We start from the raw sequence: 12,370 nt of genomic DNA, 5'->3' as shown, positions 1-12,370 counted from the left end.
CAAGACTTTCTAGTGTTGCCCGAGGCCGGCTTTGCCAACCTGCCTTTAATGCTTACCTGACAGTAATGCGTTCCCGGTCAGTAGCCATGCGGGCCGAAGTTGCCTACAGCTGAAGGCTATCAGTAATTTTCCACCTTCACTAATGTAGTCCAGTTAATCATCACCAGCTTCCTACAACCACTGTAGGGCAAAGCCGTCTCCTATCTCACTGCAATTAATCCTGTCCTTGGCCAGCTGATGCCACCGTATCCCCACAAACATCTTAATCTCATCCGCCCACTAACTTTCTGCCCCCTCCTGCTACGCTTGCCATCTCTTGGCATCCACTCCGTTACCCTTAAGGGCCAGCAGTTATCTTGCCTTCGTATAATAATCATGCCCTGCCACAGTTCATTTCTTCCTCTTGATTTATACTACGATGTCATTAAAGCACGTTTGTTCCTTCACACATTCTGCTCACTCCTGGTCTCTTAGCGTTACATATATCAGCTTTCTTTCCATAGCTCGCTGCGTTGTCTTTAACTTAACTTGAGCCCTTTTCGTTAACCTCAATGTTTAATGCCCAATAGATAAGCACCGGTAAGATACAGGTGTTGTATAGTTTTCTCTTGAGGCATATTTGTGTACTGCCATTCATGATCTCAGAGAAACTGCCATATGCGCTCCAACCCAATCTTATTCTCTAGTTATTTCTCTCTCATCTTCCGGATCAGCTCTCACTACCTGCCTTAAGTATACGTACCCGCTTGCACTTCCAGCACCTCACTACCACTTGTACACAGCTGTTCCCTTGCGAGACTGCTGAACGTTACTGCATGTTAATTTTTAGACCGACTGTCCTGCTCTGCCTGCCTAACTCATTGATCATGCTTGCAATTCGTCTAGTGGGTGACTTAGCAAAGCAATATCATCAGGGATTCACAGATTACTTAGGCATTCTCCATTAATTCTTATCCCCAACTGTTCCACATCCAGGCCTCAAAATACCTCCTCTAAACAGCAGGTGAATAGCATTGGCGAGATCGGGTCCCCCTGCTTGACGCCCTTCCTTGTTGGAATTTTATTGCTGACTTTATGGAGGACTATGGTATCTGTCCAGTTGTTATAGAAATCTTCCAGTATTTTCACATCAGACTCTTCTACAGCCTGATCCCGCAATGCCTGCATGATTTCTGACGTTTCCACTGAGTCTAATGCTTTCTAGCAAACAATGAAGGCTATATATTGGTGTTGGTGTTATTCTCTGCATTTTTCTATCACCTGATAGAGAGTGTGAAGATGGACTATTGTCGTATCTCCTCTACGAAATCCTGTCTGGTCATTTGGTTGATTGTAGTCTAAGGTTGTCCTGACTCTATTAGCGATTACCTTAGCAAACACATTGTAGGCAATGGACAAAAAGGTAATCTGTCCTTAATTTTTTAAGTCTTTGGCGTCCCCTTTCTTATGAATTAACATGATGCTAGTGTTCTTCCAAGCTTCTGGTACGCTCGAGGTCATAAGGCATTGCGTAATACAGGGTGGCCAGTCTTTTATAGCACATTCTCCCCTCCATTTTTCAACATATCTACTGGTACCTGATCCCCACCAGCTGATTTTCTCCTTTGCATTGCCCTTAAGGCTTTCTTCACTTCCTCTTTCCAGGTCTGCTAAGGTAATGTCGTCTACTACTACCCCCCCCCCCCCCCCCGGCCCTTCCACGGCCTGAAAGTCGGAAGAAGGGTGCAAGTCTTAAAGCTACTTAACTACCCCGTGGCATGGCAAAACGTCACGCCTTCTCGAGCCACAGCCTGGCAGTAAACAATGAGTGGATTATGGAAGTAGCCATTTTCTCGTGTCATCTACGTAACCAAGATTCTCCGCAGTAAACTACTGCAACCAGTCCATAGATTAAAGCTTCCATCGCAAATGCACAGGCGCCGTTCAACATTGATTTCACTGCCGCAGCTGTGGTTTAACCAAGTCTACTCTTGTCAAGAAAATTTTTGTACGAGGGCAAGGTTTTCTACTTGCCCTTTTCTGCCATGCCACAGGGTGCAAACCTGTAAACGAGGATGGAAGCAAAAAAAGCTGCCAGAAGAAGCATAAGCGGAAGTTTGTCCACTGTCGTGTTGGTGTCGTTTACAACATCTCGACCTCTTGTGGCAGTTTCTACATCGGTGAGGCGGGACGCTGCATAAACGATAGACTACATGAACACGCCAAATCTATAGAGAACAAGCCTTGCAGAAACCATCTTGCTTTGCATTGTGCAGAATGCAAGGATTGCGAAGCGCATCTCAGTCGGACCACTATCATCGCCCGTTATAAAGATGAGACCACGAGGCTAAGTTCGGCGGCTTGCCATATTAAAAAGCTAGGTATCTGTATGAGCAGCCCATCGATAAATCTACTACCTAAGGAACTCGCGTATCATAATCAGTAACGTGCCTTTTTTCAGTCAGGTTGTGTGGTTGTGCGGTATCATTTTCTCATGCTTTTGTTGTGTTTTTACTCGTGCCATTTCATTTATATGCTGCCTCACCTGTAGCAATAAACTATTTCGTTGTTAGTCAACGCTGGTGTTTGTCCTTCTTTTGTCGCGTCTTCCGTTGCGCTGTTTTTTTTTCAATTCTTGGTTTGGTTTGGTTTATGGGGTTTAACGTCCCAAAGCGACTAAGGCCATGAGAGACGCCGTAGTGGAGGGCTCCGGAAATTTCGATCACCTGGGGTTCTTTAACGTGCACTGACATCGCACAGTACACGGGCGTCTAGAATTTCTCCTCCAAAGAAATTCCAGCCGCCGCGGCCGGGATCGAACCCGCGTCCTTTGGGTCAGCAGGCGAGCACCATAGCCACTGAGCCACCGCGGCGGCTTTTTCAATTCTTCAAGCTTTTCTTCAGGGCCACGCTGCTAGACGAGCGGCCGACTCGTCATCCCAGAGCTCCGGAAGCCGACACTCTGACGAGAAGCAGGAACGTGCTTCTTCCAGAGGTTCGAGAGGTTCGCACGGAGTCCCCTCGGTTGAGACTAAAGCTGCATACGCTTCGGGCAGCGCCACGGATGCCCACAGCCAAGGTCAGACAGCACAGGACACAGGACAGCGCCCGTCTTGTGTTTTTCATGTTCCTTCTGTCATCGTTCCGTAGCGCTGTTGTGAATCTGTTTATTAAGGTCAGACACCTGCAGAACGCAGTAGGTGCAACGCTCCATTTCAAACCTCACTAGCATTCCGCAATAGTTGTGGTAAGGACTCGATGCTCTGCCATGTCGAAAGGTGTAATCAATACTTATTTATTTATTTTGTACAAAGAAGTTCCTGTTCAGGCGAAGACGACGACGAACTTCTGACCGTTGTGTTGAGCGGCATCACCATCGCTTTGTGTGGGTGCTCTCGGTGCTCGACCTCTGTGTCTACGAGGCCTGTGTCTCTGTGTCTACCGCCGGCGCCCAGCACCTCTAGCCATCCCAGTGCCCATCTTACAATTTATTTATTTATTTATTTTGTAAAGAGGAAGACGCTTAGCAGACGGAGCAACAGAACCGATGCGCGGCGCGAGGCGAGAAGAAGACGATCGGCAGCTGAAGCAGCAGAACCGACGCGTGGCAAAAGCATCAACTGTTCCGGGACCGGACCTGCCCTTGCCCGCTCTAACCGGCCTTAACAACCAGACATCTCTTGCCAATAAAGGCCGCTACATCTTGGTGGAGGTGCGGGATTCCGTCCTGGAGCTACGTAACCGTACCATCACTACCCCCATGCCTGCCAACACCAACCAGCCAGCCAGCTCCTCGCCGGCACCCGTTGCTTGCCATGGTGCGCTCCGCCAGCGCGACCCTGCCGTCTTCAGCGGCACGGACGATCACGACGTGGAGGATTGGTTGTCCTCTTACGACAGGGTGAGCGCTCATAACCGTTGGGACGACACTATGAAACTCACCAACGTCATCTTCTACCTAACCGGCGTCGCCCACCTTTGGTTCCAAAACCACGAATCGGACTTCACCACCTGGACCGAATTCAAAACCAGCTTCACCGACATCTTCGGCCGTCCGGCAGTACGCAAACTTCGCGCCGAGCAGCGTCTTCGCGTTCGCGCACAGCAGAGTGGTGAATCATACACCAGCTACATAGAAGATGTCGTCAATCTCTGCAAGCGCGTCAATGCGTCCATGGCGGAGGCCGAAAAAGTTAAACACGTCCTGAAAGGAATCGAAGACGACGCTTTCAATATGCTTGTGGGCAAAAACGTCACATCTGTCACCGATATATTCGACCACTGCCAAAGCTACGACGAGCTCCGCCGACAGCGCGTTTTCACTCGGCAGCCCTCTGCACAGACAGACACAGTAACTAGCCTGAGCATGACGACAGAGGACAGCTCGCTACTGCTCCAGATCAAGCAGTTTGTCCGTGAGGAGGTTGCGCGGCAGCTTTCGCTTCTTCCTACCGTTCCGATTCCATCTAACCTAACTCCGACACTCCAGCACGTGATCCGGGAGCAAGTGTCCGAGGCCCTGCCGCCGGTTTCCTCCCAGTCTCCCGTCGCTGCGCCACTAACCTACGCCGAAGCAGTCAGGCGTCCCCGCCCAGACACATTCGTGTCGTACCAACATCCACCGCAGTCGACCCCATTTCGTCCTGCCCGGCCACCACCGCAACGTTTCCGTCCATGGCGCACACCAGACAACCTACCCATTTGTTATGCCTGCGGCATTCCTGGCCACGTGATGCGTCACTGCCGCCGCCAAGTTTCGTCCCCTGCTGCGGATACCGACCCTCGAGGTTACGCCTACGCCCCTCCCCAGCCTTTTCACCGCACTTCGCCTTCTGAGCCCACTGGTTCCTCCGATTACAGCCCCTCTATTCGCCGCCGTTCTCCATCTCCGCGTCGCCGCTCGGTTTCCCCGATGCGCCGTCGTCCCTCTTACCCTTCGGAAAACTAGTGCCCGCAGTTCCGGAGGCAAGAACTGCGTGCTCGTCGCCAAGCTCAAGACCTCGACTTTCTCCGGCCAATCTGATCACCGTTTCTGTGGAGGGCACCGATGCTTTCGCGCTTGTTGACACCGGTGCTGCTGTATCTGTACTCAGTGCAAAATTGTGCCGCCAGTTACGAAAAGTTATGACTCCGCTATCTGGTTTTATGCTTCGCGCCGCTAATTCGCAAATTATCGCGCCTTTGGGGGCCTGTACAGCTCGAGTTACTATTCAGGACGTTCTGTACGTTGTTGAATTCATCGTCTTCGCATCGCCGTCTCACGACGTCATCTTAGGCTGGGACTTTCTCTCGCGACATGAAGCTGTCATCGACTGCACTCGTTCCGAAGTCACCCTTCTTCCATTCGGCGACGCATCGGTGAGCGCTTCCACTAACCCGTGCTCCAAGTTGACTGTGGCTGATGACGTCGTGATCCCGCCGTGCTCTGCTGTGCTAGTCTCTGTTCATTGCGACTCTGCATCCAACGGCCCTGTCATCTTCATCCCGTCCGACTCCTTCGCTTCTCGTCACTGTCTACCCCTGCCATTCGCCGTCCTTACCGTCTCAGCCGGCTGCAGCGCCTTGCCCCTGTCAAATCCATTCCTGTGCCCCTCTAATCTTCTTCGCGGTGAATGCCTGGGACGTGTCCAGCCTTTCGCCTCCATCGTCACCTGGGACCCTTATGAGGATGACCCCTGCCGCATGCAAGTGTCTTCACTTACTTCCTCCCCATCGTCTCCTGATGCCGCTCCCGAAGCCGTCTTTGAGCGCCCAATCGACGCGAATCTTTCGCCACCGCAGAAGACCCAGCTTGAGACCCTGCTAAATAAGTTTCGGTCATCGTTTGACTTCTCCAACCACCGTCTGGGTCGCACCTCAGCTGTTACCCATAGGATCGACACTGGCGCCCATACGCCGTTGCGCCAACGCCCATATCGCGTCTCTGCCACCGAACGCCAAGTTATCGACGCCCAGGTAAATGACATGCTACAGAGGGGCGTCATACAACCATCGCACAGTCCTTGGGCTTCCCCCGTCGTCCTTGTCACCAAAAAAGATGGCTCTATCCGCTTTTGCGTCGACTACCGGCGCCTGAACAAAATTACCCGCAAAGACGTCTACCCGCTGCCCCGCATTGATGACGCACTTGACTGCTTGCAGGGGGCCGAATTCTTTTCTTCTTTAGATCTACGTTCGGGTTATTGGCAAGTCCCGATGGCCGACGCTGACCGCTCCAAGACAGCCTTTGTGACGCCTGACGGGCTCTATGAATTCAACGTCATGCCCTTCGGACTATGCAATGCCCCTGCCACTTTTGAGCGGATGATGGACACGATACTGCGCGGCCTGAAATGGAAAACATGCTTATGTTACTTGGACGATATCGTTGTTTTCTCCCCAGATTTCCAGACGCACCTCGTTCGCCTGGAGCAAGTTTTGGGATGCCTCGCGGCAGCCGGGCTTCAACTCAATTTAAAGAAATGTCGCTTCGCTGCTCGTCAGTTGACGATTTTGGGCCACGTCGTGTCGAAACAGGGTGTCCTTCCTGACCCAGCAAAACTTCGTGCTGTCTCTGAGTTTCCGAAGCCCTCTACGATGAAGGAACTTCGCAGTTTCATCGGCTTATGTTCTTACTTCCGGCGCTTTATCCGAAATTTCGCTTGTATCATCGCACCTCTGACTGCACTTCTTCGTGGCAGTAGCGACCTATCAAGCTGGAGTCCTGCCTGTGACGACGCGTTCATCACGTTGCGCCGTCTACTTACCTCTCCGCCCATACTGCGCCACTTTGACCCTGCTTCTCCAACTGAAATCCACACCGATGCCAGTGGCGTTGGTATCGGTGCTGTTCTTGCTCAACGCAAACCGGGGTATGCGGAGTATGTTGTTGCATACGCGAGCCGCACCCTGACGAAGCCAGAGCAAAACTACTCAGTAACTGAAAAAGAGTGCTTGGCGATCGTTTGGGCGATCGGGAAATTTCGGCCTTACGTGTACGGCCGGCCTTTCGCGGTCGTCACGGACCACCATTCCCTGTGTTGGCTGTCCTCCCTAAAAGACCCAAATGGCCGCCTCGCCCGATGGGCCTTACGCCTTCAAGAGTACGATATTCGTGTGATCTATCGCTCTGGCAGGAAGCATAACGACGCCGACGCTCTGTCTCGTTCACCTCTAGCCAATGAACGTGCCTCTCCTCCCGCCATCGACTGCGCCTCCTTGTCATTGGACGATATGCCCAACGAGCAGTCCAAGGACCCTTGGATCACTTCTCTTGTACGTTATCTTTCAGACCGTTCTGTCTTGCCGGTACCGCGCGCAATCCGCCGTCAGGCTGCCCACTTCACTGTTTATGATGGGATTTTGTACCGCCGAAATTACCTCTCTGATGGGCGCAAATGGCTCCTAGTGATCCCTGGACATTTACGCTCAGAAATATGCGCAGCCTTTCATAGCGACCCGCAAGCTGGTCACGGCGGTGCTTTTAAGACCTACAACCGGCTTCGCCTCCGCTATTACTGGCGCGGCATGTATAACTACGTACGAAAATTCGTCCGTTCCTGCCCCGATTGCCAGCGCCGCAAGCTCGCTCATCACCATTCGACCGGCCCTATGCAGCCTTTGTCTTGCCCATCCAGGCCATTTGACCGAGTTGGCATTGACCTGTATGGACCACTTCCCTACACTGCTGCAGGAAACCGCTGGGTCATCGTCGCTGTAGACCACCTGACACGGTACGCCGAAACAGCCGCCCTCCCAGCTGCTACGGCGCGGGATGTTGCAGCCTTCCTCTTGCACCATTTCATACTTCGGCACGGAGCCCCGCGTGAACTGTTGAGCGACCGTGGGCGGGTGTTTCTGTCAGACGTAGTTTCATCTCTTCTGCAGCAATGCAACATTACTCGCCGCACCACTACTGCCTATCATCCCCAGACGAACGGCTTGACAGAACGTTTCAATCGAACATTAGGTGACATGTTGTCAATGTACGTCGCGGCAGACCATTCTAACTGGGACGTCGTCCTCCCCTTCGTCACATATGCCTACAACACCGCTACGCAGAGCACTACTGGTTTCTCACCATTCTTCCTTCTATACGGCCGTGAACCATCCTCGCCGCTCGACACTATTCTTCCGTACCATCCTGATTCGTCGGAATCCACAACCGTATCTGAAGCATCCAGACACGCTGAAGAGTGCCGCCAGCTCGCCCGGTCATTCACGTCTGACGACCAAGGGCGCCAGAAATACCGTTTCGACCTCTCCCATGGCACAGACACTTTTCAGCCCCAATCCCTTGTTTGGCTCCGTGTGCCTTCTGCTGCCCCAGGTCTCTCTACCAAGTTGCTGCCAAAATACCACGGACCCTACCGTGTGCTTGAGCGCACTTCTCCCGTCACTTACATCGTTGAGCCCGTGACGCCATCACCCGATCTCCGACGACGTGGACGCGAGACCGTTCACGTTTCGCGTTTGAAGCCGTATTACGACCCCTGCGTCCTGTTGACTCCCTAAATCGCCAGGATGGCTCTTTTTCTCCCGGGGGCCAATGTAAAGAGGAAGACGCTTAGCAGACGGAGCAACAGAACCGATGCGCGGCGCGAGGCGAGAAGAAGACGATCGGCAGCTGAAGCAGCAGAACCGACGCGTGGCAAAAGCATCAACTGTTCCGGGACCGGACCTGCCCTTGCCCGCTCTAACCGGCCTTAACAACCAGACATCTCTTGCCAATAAAGGCCGCTACAATTTATTTATTTATTTATTTATTTATTTATTTATTTGGAGATATTGTCAATCCCATTAGGGATTTTTACAGCAGTGGGTTATAAAGGCCCGTATACATTAGCTCGTAGAGGCATTCCCACATACCCATGTACACAAGGGTAACCGAAGTCTATTACAACAAAAAGGAGGCGGGCACTTGAGATAAAACAAAAGATTCCGTCAATCACAGGTTGTCACTGTCACATGTTTACATTATACATCGAAAGTAAAAGTAGACAGATTAATGATGAAACACTTCCTCGTTGTTGACAGTACAGATTTGCCAGCAAGTTCAATATTGCCACGCGCCCAACGCGCCGCGCGGCCTCCGCGCTGAGTCGAAAACGACGACGAAGCGGCGGTGGGCTCTCGTGGCTCGCTGTTCTGTTCTGTGTCGTGGAAGCTGGCTCCATAATTAAAGGAAGGCTCCTGGTCTTGGGTTCTTCCCGACGTCTACCTTCACGGCTCCTCTGGTCGTGACACTGGTGGAGGTGCGGCCGATGCTCCCTACTCCTGAGGACGACTCGACGCGTCCGCCTCTTGTGACCACCCCTGTCCATTGTGCCAGCCGGAGGATCCGCGGCCTGTCCCCCGAGGCCCTTCCTATTGTCAACGCGCCTTCAACTACCACTCCACTCATGGCGACGCCACTGCCCGCCCTGCCTACGACTGTCCCTGCAGCCAGCCCCACCTATCTCACCCTTCAGACTCCACGCACGCCTAAGCCCTTTCACGGCGACCTGTTTGAAGATGCCGAAGACTGGTTGGCTCAATACGAACGGGTCGCGACCTTTAACTGCTGGGACGACTCTACAAAGCTGCGTAACGTTTACTTCAGCCTTGAAGACTCTGCACGAACGTGGTTCGAAAACCATGAGACTACTTTCTCTACGTGGCCGGACTTTCGACGTCAGCTCCTGAGTACGTACGCCAACAGCGACCGCCGGGAGAGCGCAGAGCGTGCACTGTCCTCTCGAATTCAGCTTCCCAATGAGGGTGTTGCCATGTACGTCGAGGATGTGAAGCGTCTTTGCGATCGCGCCGATCCGGCCATGCCTGAAGAAAAAAAGCTGCGGCACCTTATGCGCGGCGTAAAAGACCAGCTCTTTTCCGGCCTCGTGCGGAACCCGCCCAACACCGTCGCGGAGTTCCTGGCCGACGCCGTGCACATGGAGAAATTGCTGCGGCAAAGATCCCATCAGTACGACCGGGAACTGCGCCAAACGTCGACTCTATCAACGTTGGACCGGTTCGACCATGATCCCAGGACGAATCCGGACTCCCTTCGCGAACTCATCCGTTCCGTGGTCCGCGAGGAGCTGCAGCACCTTCAAGCCACCTTTGCCCCTCGCGTCGATTCCGTCACCAGCGTCATCCGCGAGGAAGTCCGACAGGCACTCAGGGCACAAGACGCTGCAGCTGTGCCGGCGCCGCAACCGACCCCATACGATCCCGCGCCGTACCCGACTCCTGTCCAGCCAGTCACGTACGCGGACGTCGTGCGCCGCGCGGCCCCATCTCCTGGGCCTTCGCCTTACACCGCACCATTGGTCGCGGTGCACTCTGCCCAGCCGACTCCTTACTGGGCGGATAGGCGCCAGGCACCGCGGAAGACTGACCTCTGGCGCACTCCGGATCAACGCCCGCTCTGCTACCACTGTGGTGAGGCCGGCCATCTCTACCGGCGGTGCCCCTATCGCGAAATGGGACTGCGCGGTTTTCCTGTCGACAAGCCACATAGGGGATTCCGGGTTGTCGAGCCTAATGTCTCCCTCGTACTCACTAAGGGGGTTGCGGTGGCACGGGGCCTTGGATCCTTTCATGACGGTTGTACAGAGGTCCTTGTCACCAACTTCTGCAACGAACATCGACATCTGTTCCGTGGCACAGCCATCGCTTACGTCGACCATGTTCAGGAAGTGGCCGAATGCTTTGCTTGTGCGGAGGACACACCTGGCGCTGACGCCGAAGCGGTCACCAGCGTAGACATAAATCCTGGCCTTCCACCCACTGAAAAGAGGCAACTCCAGGACCTCTTGCGGGAGTTTGGTGCGTGTTTCACGTCGTCGTCCAAAGTGCGCCAGACGTCGATAGTTAAACACCGCATTATCACGCATGAAGGAGCCCGACCAATCCATCAGCAGCCCTATCGTGTGTCCCCTCGTGAGCGAGATGCTATTCAAACACAGGTCGAAGAGATGCGCACAGACGGCGTCATCCATCCGTCAAGCAGTCCGTGGTCGTCTCCTGTCGTCCTCGTGAAAAAGAAAGACGGGACACTACGGTTCTGCGTCGACTACAGGAAGCTGAACAGTGTGACCAAGAAAGACGTGTACCCGCTCCCGCGTATCGACGACTCCCTCGACCGACTTCGTCAAGCCAAGTACTTCTCTTCGGTCGACCTCAGAAGTGGTTATTGGCAGATAGAAGTTGATGAGAGGGACCGTGAGAAAACCGCCTTCATTACACCAGACGGGCTGTATGAATTTCGCGTCCTCCCATTCGGGCTCTGCTGTGCTCCTGCCACGTTCCAAAGAATGATGGACACCGTTCTCACCGGTTTGAAGTGGCAGACCTGTCTTGTTTATCTTGACGATGTCATCATTTTTTACGCAACGTTCACGGAACATCTGCACCGCCTCAGGACTGTCCTCAAAGCCGTTCGATCCGCCAACCTCTCCCTCAAACCAGAAAAATGCCACTTTGGGTTCACCGAATTGAAGTTCCTCGGGCACGTCATTAGTGCTGACGGAATCCGCGCTGACCCAGAGAAGCTTGCTGCCGTTGCTGCCTTTCCGGTCCCCTCCCACAAAAAAGCAGTCCGACGTTTTCTGGGCCTGTGCTCCTATTATCGCCGCTTCATTAGAAACTTCGCCCAGCTCGCCAGCCCTCTGACGCTCCTAACCCGTGATGACACGTCATTTTCCTGGGGCAACGAACAACAGGGTGCCTTCGACGAGTTACCCCGCCTACTCCAATCACCGCCCATCCTGGCACATTTCGACGAAGATGCCGATACGGAGGTGCACACGGATGCGAGCAACGTCGGTCTTGGCGCCGTTCTAGTTCAGCGGCAAAACGGTGTCGACAAAGTAATTGCCTACGCCAGCCGCGCACTGTCGCGTGCTGAGTTGAACTACTCTACCACGGAAAAAGAATGTTTAGCGGTAGTCTGGGCCGCCGCCAAGTTCCGCCCATACCTCTATGGCAGACCGTTTCGTATCGTCACCGACCACCACTCGCTGTGCTGGCTGAAAAATTTAAAGGACCCTTGCGGCCGCCTAGCACGTTGGGCATTACGCCTGCAGGAATTCGATTTCACCGTCACCTACAAGTCAGGCCGGAAACACACCGACGCTGATACCTTGTCACGCGCTCCCGTCGAACCTCCTCCGCAAGACACCACCGACGATGATAGCTTCCTTGGAGCGTCAGCACATCTGAGCTCGTTTCCAGACAGCGTGCCGACGCCGAGCTCCGTCTGCTCATCGAACATCTCGAAGGTGGGTGCCCTGAAATACCACGAAACCTAGCTCGTGGACTATCGTCGTTCTGCCTGCGGAGAGAGGTGCTTTATAAAAAGAACTCTACTTCAAGTCCGACAACTTACCTGCTCGTCATACCGTCCGATCTCCGGGATGAAGTCCTC

This window comes from Amblyomma mixtum, chromosome 7 (genome assembly GCF_055824585.1).
Source record: "Amblyomma mixtum isolate Tamu chromosome 7, ASM5582458v1, whole genome shotgun sequence".
NCBI classification, from domain to species: Eukaryota; Metazoa; Arthropoda; class Arachnida; order Ixodida; family Ixodidae; genus Amblyomma; species Amblyomma mixtum.
The sequence above is the reverse complement of the archived record's forward strand: the minus strand, read 5'-3'. Positions refer to the sequence as shown.